A 4,964-nucleotide genomic window follows, 5' to 3' on the forward strand; every position below is an offset into this window, starting at 1 on the left:
AGGGAGTGGGGAGAAGAGGAGAGGGGAGGAGGGGAGAGGAGAGAGGGGTGGGGGGAGTGGGGGGAGGGGAGTGGGGAGAGGGGAGAGGGCAGGAGGAAGGAGGAGGGGTGAGGGGTGAGGGGAGACGGGAGAGGAAAGAGGGAGACAGAGAGGATGAGGGAGACGGAGACGGAGAGGGAGAGGGAGAGGGAGAAGGTGAGGGAGAGGTAGAGGGAGAGGGAGACGGAGACGGAGAGGGAGACGCAGAGGGAGAGGGGGAGGGAGAGGGAGAGGGAGAGGGAGAGGGAGACGGAGACGGAGACGGAGACGGAGACGGAGACGGAGACGGAGACAGGGAGGGAGAGGGAGAGGGCTTCTGCTCCAGCAGAAGATTTTCCCCTTAATGTGACGTCATGTACAAACACGAAGCGAGTAGGAAACACACATCCAGGTTCCATTTACACCACCATTAAAAAACCATGCTTTGAGTGAAGTTAAAATATGTTGATCTTTATGTAAATAATAGAAATACAATCGTTTATTTTGTGTTTCCTGTTTTTCTGATTCATAAACCGATTCCCTTCACGTGCAGCCTTTTTGACTGCTGGTTGCATCATTGGTTAGGGGCACGGCAATGCCGCTGATGCAGTGCCCCTATCACCAACACACTGGTGCTCACTTCACCAACATCAGAAGGACGACAGGCTGAGTCAACCTCCTGGTGTTAATTCCTCGGTTTAAAAAGGGCTCGAACTCAGGACCCCAGGATCCCAATCCACCACCCCTACCATAACAAACCTCTTGAAAACACCATGCGCCACATGGGTTAAAGGGAATCCCCAACGGAGCACCGAGGCCAAACACCAGTCTTGGTGAGGTTGAAATCAACTTTAATAACACACACGATACAACGTGCCCGGCGAGGCCAAACCTTCCTCGATACAGCACCCCTGCACGGTAACCCCGTGCACCATGCTCGCACGACGGATTAAACCACGTCCTCCACTGGCGATGTGACATTTCTTGTAACCAAGGACGCTCATTTGTGAATCGAGAGTCGGGATCCATGACTAAAATTACCATAACAACGGGACGCCACCCTGCCATGTAAAATAGTTCCTGCGGATTAATCTGGATCGTGTTGATCTCGCGAGACCTGCAGCACTATTTCGGTTTGGAATCAAAGACAATATCTCACAGTTACCATGGCAACGTTTTAAATCGATGGAAGCCCACTCACATATAAACCTGAATTTTATGTATAAATCTATATTTGTATTTGTAAGCGCAGAGTTCCTGTCCGAAGAGAGACTTGTTTTGAGCATTCAACACGTTGTTCTGATGCATACATTAACTTGGGCGGTGTATAGACTGTGCTGTACTGGATAGAAGATGCTTAGCAGGCAGACACGAGCGGGGGAACAGTCGAGCCGGGCTGTGTTGCACAAGCGCGAGCGCGAGCGTACTGTGCCCGCGGCTCTCCTTTATTACGTATGCACACGCACAAGCCGCGTTCGACTACTGCATTCCTACGACGCCTCAGGCGGCGCGCACACCTTTAATATCCCTTGCAGATACGATGACCACTCCGACCACTCCCACACCACCATGCCCTTCCCCGTAGGCCCGCAGACTCCACCACACTCCTCCCCCCTAAAACTATGATTATTAAATGATCACCCTTATAAGAAGCATAAACAACACGAAGGACTTCGGTGTAATAATCATGCAAATAAAATGAAAACAGCGAAGTATAACAGCACACCACATCATATAATGCGTGAAAGCGGGTTAATGGAGCTGCCCCGACCAGATTCCGAAGACACAACACCCCCCCCCCCAAACTCTGGCCGTGTTGCCGATATGAAGCAGCAAGGTGAAAAAAACCACAGCAGCCCTACCCAGCGGAAACGCCCCCAGGCGGCTCATGCTGACATGGCCCTCGCCGAGGTCGTGGCGATCTTTCGAGCCAACCTCCCCCGGCACCATCAAACGCCTCCGGCCCACTCCCCCCAGGCAGACCCGACGTAGATAAACATTCCGAGGCCAGAAGCCCGCTGTCTGGAAGCCGTGGCGCCAGCCTTGACCGACCTTGGCCGGGGGCGCTGAACAGCGCCGCTGGCTGTACGCACTTAATGCTCCAAAACAACTCACGCACCACAATCAGTTGAGACGCGAACGCCCGTCCAAACGGCCTTGAGCGAACACAGAGAGCTGCGCTCGCAACCAGAGGTGGGGGTAACGCCGACCAGTGCACCAGTCTTGGTTCCAAGTCGATCACCGAGACCCACACGGCAGCGAGACGGTCACAATTCCATTTAAACCACACTTCAATCATAGGCTCGTTATAAATCACTACGAACCACACTTGAAGTATTGCAAACTCATTTTTTCGTACAGCGCGTTCTTTTGATAAACTCCCAGCACATGACAAAGCAACTACCTGCGGCCCGGGACAATAGAAGGCCAACCCAACCTTTTTATTTGCCACCACTGCTCCCACCTCACATTGATCATAATACCAACCCCGTTGACTGATCTCCGCCAAATCCACTTTCACACGAGACCTGCTGGCATTTATTTCAACAACGTTAAACTGCATCACTAGAGCAAGGAAAAACACATATGCCATGAACAACAACCCACAACCCACATCACGAGTCCGTTTCTTGGTTGTCGACTCGATGTTGTGACTCGCGACTCCCTTTAACGCCACGAGCTCACCGCCACCTGTTGAAGCTGCCTGAACAACACCGACGCGCATTGCCTCACGAACGCTGCCGAAGCGCGGGAACTCATCGCGAGCGAAGCGCGGGAACTCATCGCGAGAGCTGATACGGCTCTCGCCGCTCCCGAACCGCACATCACCGCCGCAGGCAGCAACGAACGGTCGCTCCCTCTGCATCGACGCGGCCCCCGCCGCCAGAGCCTCGCCCTCGGTATTCGACGAAGGTCTCGAAGAGAGCACTGGCACATCTGGAGGTACGAACCGGAGATCCAGTCCGAGGTGCGCCAGCCAGTCCCGACCCAAAAGGGCGGGCCCCTCCCCTCGTACAACGAACACCGAGAGCCGGGCGCGTCGATCTCGGTAGCGCACTGAGACGTCGGCCCTCGCAAGCGGTGCAATCGCTTCATCGGTGTACGTGTATAACGACAAGGCCGTCTTGACCAGGCGAATACCGCGAAGACCACGAGCCGCCTGCTCACCCATGACCGACACCGCAGCCCCGGTATCCACGCAAAACACAGTCGGTTGGCCATTCACTTCGACCTCTGCCGTGAAAGGCGTCGTCATCTCCGAACCAACGGAAAACAGACACAACCGTGGTTGCATCTCCTGCTCCGGCTCGCCGGCATCGTCATTCCCCGGTTGCAGGCTGATCTCCAGGTCACTGGGGTCCTCCCGCACCTCGTCATCCAAGACCCCAACGGAGGCCCCCACCATCCGACACACGCGCTTCAAATCTCCCACCTTGTGACAATGCAAACACACGGTGTTCTTATACGGGCACATTTGTCGCAGGTGCGGACCCCCACACCCCCAGCACCCCCGGAAAGCCCCTTCGCTCCAGGTGCGACCGTGCTGCAGTGCCCCTTCGCTCCCGGTGCGACCGTGCTGCGGTGCCCCTTCGCTCCCGGTGCGACCGTGCTGCGGTGCGCGCCCTCGTCCCGCACCGCTAGGCGCGCGTGCAACCTGCGGCACTTGAGCCATCGCGCGGACTCCAGGCTGCGCGACCTGCGGCACTTGTGCGGTCACCGCGTGGACCTCGGGATTAGCCGCCATGCCCCAGCTGGAGCTACTCATTATGTCCTGGCCAGCAATGGCGCGGACATCCGTGAGTGTCTGCTCAACAGACGAAGCAGTCGCGACCGCCGAGTCGAATGTGATGTCGGTCAACCGCAGGATGGCTGCTACCATCTTTGCGTCTCGCAGACCAGAAATAAAACGATCTCTGAGCCGTGCCGGACACTCCTCTGTCATGAATTTGCACGGCACAGCCGAATGCTTCACCCATGCTACGAAGTCCGCAACGCGCTCCTCACCACCCTTAGCGAGATGATCGAACTGGAACCGCGCGAGATGTAACGACTTCTCTGGCGCCAAGTGGGTCTTCATTTTCGCCACGATGTCCTGAAAGGATAGCCCATCATCACTGGGCCTATTTGGAGCCACCAAATCACTCAGCAGCCGGTAGTGCTCCGTTGATAGCGAGGCGAGCAAGATCGCCTTGCGTTTCTCTTCATCCTCTACATCATTCGCCCGAAAGTAGCAACCTAACTGTTCAGAAAACAACTCGAACTCATCTCCCCCGAACACGGGTACGCGTCCGTGCGCCGTGCCCCGACCTTCTGCCATGCTCGTGCTGGCAAGACCCTTGGCTCCGTAGCTTGGAACCGCCCGGGTTACTTGCCACCCTGCACACGCCGATCCGAAGATCCTCGTCAGCCAACTGTGCTGTACTGGATAGAAGATGCTTAGCAGGCAGACGAGCGGGGGAACATTCGAGCTGGGCTGTGTTGCACAAGCGCGAGCGCGAGCGTACTGTGCCCGCGGCTCTCCTTTATTACGTATGCACACGCACAAGCCGCGTTCGACTACTGCATTCCTACGACGCCTCAGGCGGCGCGCACACCTTTAATATCCCTTGCAGATACGATGACCACTCCGACCACTCCCACACCACCATGCCCTTCCCCGTAGGCCCGCAGACTCCACCACATAGACAACCGACAGCTCAGTGGAGGCAAAAAAACAAAAAACGCCTGAAGCCTCACGACAATTCACGGTCGGATGTTTGTGTTTATTTATCGCACTTCTTCTCCAGTTCTGGGCCCATTATATCCACACTTACCACAGATCATCACTGTGACCCCAATTCATGAAAAGGGGAGTTTTAATCTTTGAGGGTAGTCTTCAGTGGGGTTGGGGGGTCCTGCAAATTCTCAATGTGAATGTGTATCGTGTGGCGTCGCCTCCAGGTGGG

Source organism: Eptatretus burgeri, chromosome 3, assembly GCF_056783735.1.
Source record: "Eptatretus burgeri isolate ZD-2024b chromosome 3, Ebu_testis_v1, whole genome shotgun sequence".
NCBI lineage: Eukaryota > Metazoa > Chordata > Myxini > Myxiniformes > Myxinidae > Eptatretus > Eptatretus burgeri.